At 54.5% G+C, this 6,000-nt stretch overlaps 1 protein-coding gene across 2 annotated transcripts in view; it reads left to right on the top strand.

Moving 5' to 3' along the window:
* The first annotated feature begins 3,406 nt into the window (after positions 1-3,406).
* Positions 3,407-6,000, top strand: part of LIFR (LIF receptor subunit alpha) — a 64,811-nt gene continuing 62,217 nt past the window's right edge. For both annotated transcript variants that reach the window (XM_084880564.1, XM_084880563.1), the window contains exon 1: positions 3,407-3,714. The gene's annotated coding sequence lies outside the window, so the exon portion shown is untranslated. The remainder of the gene's footprint in view (positions 3,715-6,000) is intronic.

The following is a 6,000-nucleotide window of genomic DNA, read 5'->3' as shown; positions in this document are numbered from 1 at the left end:
CAAAGCAAGCTCACACATCTGCTTTGGTCATTTTAGGAGTAGAGACAGATAATCATAATAATGATAAAAGCCGAAGCTAACCGTCACTGCCTACTGTATATCCGGCTTATACACTACGCATCCTTCCAAAAGGGGATGGAGGTGGTTTACAATGAAAGACAAATTACAAGAGGAGAGGAAAAACTATACATGCACGCCTTGGCTGAGGAAAACTAGAGCACGTTTAACACAGCAGTAAGTGGTTTTATAGACGTTAACTCTGTTCTCCTTGCCACCCTATGAAATAGCTACTTCTAATGGCCCCTTTTTTATGGAGAAGGAAAAGGGAAACCAAGATTTGACATTACCTCCTTGGCTTGCCTTCAAAGACCAGTATTAAAAGGAAGAGGAGGAGGAGGAGGAGGAGGAAGAGGAGGAGGAGGAGGAAGAGGAGGAGGAGGAGGAGGAGGAGGAGGAGGAGGAGGAGGAGGAAGAGGAGAAGGAGGAGGAGGAGGAGGAGGAGGAGGAGGAGGAAGAGGAGGAGGAAAGGAGGGAGGAGGGAAGGAAAGAAAGAAAATTCTGTAGGAGCCTGGCTACTTACTTTCAACAAGAGCAATTTCAAAGCTATTCACCAGAAAAAAGAAAAAAAACACACACACACACAAAAAAACAGATTAGCTCTGCCACCAAAAGATGTCCAAACCGTCATTAGGAAGTGTCTCTCTTAGTTTAGTTCTGAATATCCCTCATCAAAAGTCCCTCATGACAAATTCCTCTCTGCACATAGGCCAGGACAGACTTTCTCCTAAGCGAACTGTGTGGTTCCTTCCACTTGGCAATGGGCCTTAGGAGAACCTTCATTTCCCCGTCTCACTTGGCAGTGAGGAAGCGTGGAGCTAAGTTTTGTGCTCAGATGCTATTGTTAGTCTCAGTGAGTTTTACTTGATTTTTTTTTTTTTTTTTTTTTTTAATATTTGTCTTTCATGGCAAACCACCTAAGTCTCTTTGGGAGAAAGTTCAGTATAAGTAAACAGAAGACAAAGTACAATTCTGCTAGGGACATAATAATTTACCAAAATGGTTTACAGAACACTCCTGAAATCTTTTTATCTGGAAAAAAAACAGTACTTAAACAGAATCCTGGGAAGATACTATTGTTCATGGTGTTTATCTGATTTTTCATGCCCCTCAAATAGCATTCCAAACCAAACCTCTTTGGGTAAAGAACAGAACAGCTAGAGAAAATGAGCTGATTGCTCTCATATGTCTTCTTGTTACAGGGATCTAATTAGAGTTTTGAATCTTGTCCAAAACTGTGCTCTAAAATAAACCAATTGAAATCTACATTTATCAGCCAGGCTTACAATGAAGAATAGTCTCACGCATCTCAACCATGCACTGGGGACGACTCTGCTTCATTTGTAGATTTGTATTTGGCTCCAAAATATCTTCCAGGAACAAGGCCATGTCTTGTCCCACCGATGGATCAACACTCCACTACATGTTGTCATCCCTCGGAGACGCCTGCCCAGGGCCAAGATGTAATTTAATAACACAGGCCCATCATCTCACGTTTGCTGCGTTGGTGAGTGGTCCATTCTTGCAAAGAACAAAGCCTTTCATTTCCAGAACGTTCATGACAGGTGTGATCTCCTCTGCCTCAGCCTACTTGATTTTAGTAATTCAGCAGCTTGACTCCAGCGACTCCATTTTATTTCTTCACTCCATTCCTCAGAAACATTTAGTTTTTCTTCGAGTTTTATTAAATCGACTGGGGTGGCATTGGTTAGCACAATTATATATGCTTCACGTGTGCAGTTCTGACACATCATCTGTACATTGCATTGTGTGTTCATCATCCAAAATCAAAACTCCTTCTGGCCAAAACTGGTGTAGCTCAGTGGATTATGCATCGGCCTGCGGACTGAAGGGTCCCGGGGTGGATTCCCGTCAGGGGCATGTACAATACCTTGGTTGCGGGCACATCCCCAGTAGAGTGTGTGCAAGAGGCAGCTGGTCGATTATTCTCTCTCATCGATGTTTCTATCTATCCCTCTCTCTTCCTCTCTGTAAAATAATCAATACAAATATATTTTTTTTTAAAAAAACAACCTCCTTCCATAACCATATATTTGACTCCCTTTCCCCCTTTAATGCCTCCTCCCCACCGCCCCTTTCGCTCTGGCAACAAAGAAGGTACAGGTGACAGGGCGTCTGGTTTTGGTGTTCTAAACGTGCAACTGGTTAGCGCTCATCCGGACGCTGGCATAGACCATGTGTTAGGGTGAAACATTTTCTTCTAGGGAGCCTGCTTAGTAAGCAACGCCCTGGCAGGTGTATTCTTTGGCTCATTTTAGTTCCATTATCAACACGGAAAGGTTACTGCAGAAAATATGCTTCATTTTGCCAACTTAGAAATTGCCTTGTGATTCCATCCAATGGTCTCCGTGAAGCACGCTGGCGCCTTGAACAAACAGCAAATGCAACGCACAAGCTGGGCTCGCGCTGAAGGTGCGGCTGCAGGGCCCTGGGCTGGCACGTTTCTGAGCTCCGCGGAGTTAATTGCGCCGGAGAGAACACCATCAAACGCGGAGAGAACATCATCAAACGCGTCCGGCTCGGAGCGTAAACATCTTCACGCCGGATCTGGCGCCGCCGAACGCTCTCCGGCTAATTCCATTTGGTGCATTTGCTCCGGGAGGAGAAAACCGAGGCCAAGTGAAACTGCGGAAACGGGAACAATGCAGGGAGGGAAACTCGCACCCCATTAGGGGAGCCTTTTCTTCGCCGCGCAAACAAGCCCACCACGCCTCGGAGGCAAGACCCAATGGCTCCGGGATGTTCTTAGCGGGCCCCGCGGGTCCTGCCCCGGAGGCTGAGCGGGCCCCGCGCGGGGAGGGGGAAGGCGGCCCCCAGGCGCAGCGCCCGGCCTTGGGGGTGTCGTAGCTAAAGCCTAACATCCTTGCCAGCGCCCCCGCCCCCGCCCCATGCCGGGGCGCGGAGGCCGGCTTTCGGTGCATTTGCAGGGGGAGCTCACGCCAGGCCCCGCGGTGCTCTCCGCCGGGCACCGTGTGCAGAGCGCCCTCAAGCCCTTTGGGGAGCCCCTGTCCTTCCCGCAGGGCCTGCGCGCGTCCGGCCGGCCTGGCGTGAGGCTCCGCACGGCGCGGCCGCCCCGATCTCCGGGGCCCTCCCAGGACCTTCCGGGCCCGGCCTGGGGACCCGGATCGGCCTGGGGACCGAGGAGCGGCCTCTCCGCGGCGCCTCCGCCGGGTCCCAGGCGGCCTAGCGGGGAGCCCGGGGCGCGCGGCCGCGGCGGGCGGGGAGCGGGGGCGCGCGGCGGGGGCGCGCGGGCAGCTTCCGGCGGGGGCGCGGGCGGGGCGGGGCGCGGGCGGGGCCGGAGGGCGCCCCCAGCCGGGCGGCCGCAGGCCCCGCCCCCGCGCGCCGCAGTCCCGGCCGGAGCGTCTCCGTCGTGGCCGTGGCCGTGGCCGTGCCCGTTGCTCTGGCGGCGGCGGCGGCTCCGGGCGCGCAGAGGGCAGCGGGCGCCCCTCGCCCGTGGCCGTGGCCAGCAGCGCGCGCTGGGGACCCGGAGGCCAGGCTGGGCGGCTGGCAGTGCCCGGCCCTCCTCCGCCTCCTCCTCCTCCTCCTCCTTCTCGCCTTCGCCAGCCCCGGGACTGCGGACTCCGGGCAGCCGAGCGGCCGGCGGGCGATGGCGAGCTAGCGGCGCGGGAGCGGCCGGTGGGTGCCGGGCGGCGGGCGGGCGGGCGCGGGCGGGGGGCGCGCGGAGCCCGGAGCCGGCGCCGGGGGCGCATCGCCGGGGCGCCCCCCGCGGCCCGGGCAGGGTGGCGGGGTGGCGGGCAGCGCCGGGCCGGCTCCGGGCTCCGGGCTCGGGGTCCGGGGAGCCTCGGAGCGGAGCTGGGGGACGGGGTGGGGGAGGGGGACGCTCCGAGCCCGCCGCTGTCCGCGCGCCCTTGGCCGCTCGGGTCCCCGAGGGCGCAGGCTCCGAGGGCGGCTGCGAACTTGTGCCCCGCGAAGGGCAGCAAGTTCCGAGGCCGGAGGCCAGCTGGGGGGATGGGAGGGAGGCTGAATGCTTGTTTTTCTTTGATTTGCAGTCTGTATCTGCATAGGCTTTCTGTCTATCCCAAGGCGCTAAAGGGATGAGACCCAAAGTAGAAGTGGTGGCGATGACAGTTAGGCTGCCGGTGTGGTGTGTGTCTCGCAGGGACAGAGCCCCGCGTGGGGTGGGGAGTGTGTGCCTCTGAATAAGGCGGCTCTTTCTGGTCCTCACCTCCCGCCGCCGGGAATGCATGAGCGCCTTTTTGTGCAGTTGGGTATCTGTGTGTTCCTTTCTGTGTGGGCGTGTTTCATACAGCCAAATATTGATCTAATGGGTTACTGTTGTGAGTGGTGTTTGTGGAGAAATGGTGGGTTTGTTTCTTTAATTTTTTTTTTTGCATTTCTTTTTATGTGTTCTTTTAAGATTACATTTAGCAGCAAAGTTTGTTCAAGTGTGCCTTCCTCTTCGTTCTGTTTTCAGTTCCAGGTTTATCTTTGCGTTTAAGCAGTTGCTCGAAGGGACATCCTAGTACCCGTCAGAGCTATCCACATGATTTCTTAACCTAAATGTAAAGCGAACCCCCGCCCCCTCACCCCCACAAATGGCAGCTTTTAAAAGCCTTATTTTCTGCAAATGGTGCTTGCCCCTCTCCCGGTACGTGACTATTTTGCCACAGACCTGAAATCATGGTTCACTGATGTGAGAGGATTCCTTGTCCGAGCCTGGCAGACCTCACTGTAGTGGGTTTTCACCGGCACCAGCCTGGCCCTCCGCCTGCGTCACCCTTGGACTGGCTGCTGTAGGGCCAGGTGGAAGCTGTGTCTGTGTGGAGGCTTTTACCTGCTCGGTGTGAATAGGAGGCATGTCTCTCAGGACGACCCAGCCGCTCTTTCCCTTCCAAGAACTGAACGGGGCGGGTGTGCTCTGTGACAGGTGAGGTCACGCGCCTGCCTGCCTGCCTGCCTCGTTAGCGGGGACCTGGGCTCCGTTCTGGGGATCAGGATCGGCGACACCACGGTTGTGACTTGGACTGCTTTTGCTTTCTGCTGGCCGTCCTGGATAATACGTTGGCAATAACACAAGCTACTCTCATATTTAAAATTACCCCGCTGATCTGTGGGACAGGCACAGGAGCTGTGCACGCTGTAGGAGGGTCAGCCGGTATGGAAAGGTACAGAATAGAAAGTACGGACCCCTCTGCACCCTGCCCCCCCACCCAGGAAGCAGGGTCACCAGCTCCCGGCTCTTGTCTTTGCAGAGGTAGCCCGGGCTAGTCTGAACAGTCAGTGTGTGTCCTTTGTATTTGTCTCTCTGCCCTGCACCGGCTCCCTGCCCTCCCCGCGGAGCCCTGAGTCTTGGCCAGCTCTCTATCAGGACCTGAGAGCGCCGGCTCACTCCCTGACAGCTGCCGAGGACTCCATTAGGGAGAAACCGTAATTGATTTAACCTCCTCTCCATCGAGATTCGTGTAGGTTGTTTCTGATGTTTTGCTCTGAAACGGGGAAACATTAGCTCTTGAGGTTTTTAAGTGGATTTCAATGATTTCCAGAGGCCCACAGAAGCAGTTTACCTCTTTGCAGAACATTCAGGAAACAAACCCCCCTTCACGCCGATGCGCACCTTTTGATTTGATATAATTTCAGAGTGTCCGGGAGGGCCTTTGGTGTCTTTGCGGCGAAATGATCATGGTCAGTAACTAAAGCCGTATTCCTTGATTAACGCCTTCGCTCTTCCACACGAGGAGTAAAAGAGCAGAGAGGCAGTTTTAAGCCTAATCTGGAAGATTTGTCTTAAATTCTTCAGGGTTTAAATTTTTTTTTTTTTTTATTCTATCAAGCGTGAGGATAGTTTGTGTTTTATAAAATTTGTTTGCCAGCGGGCACTAAATCCCTATATCTTATATTGGAGTGCTGCTCCAGGAGGGTCACGCATTGTACAGTTTGGGAGGAGGTTATGAATACGTCTGA

Source organism: Pipistrellus hanaki (genome assembly GCF_964339955.1).
Source record: "Pipistrellus hanaki genome assembly, chromosome: 4".
NCBI classification, from domain to species: Eukaryota; Metazoa; Chordata; class Mammalia; order Chiroptera; family Vespertilionidae; genus Pipistrellus; species Pipistrellus hanaki.
This window is presented reverse-complemented; position numbering and strand designations above follow the sequence as displayed.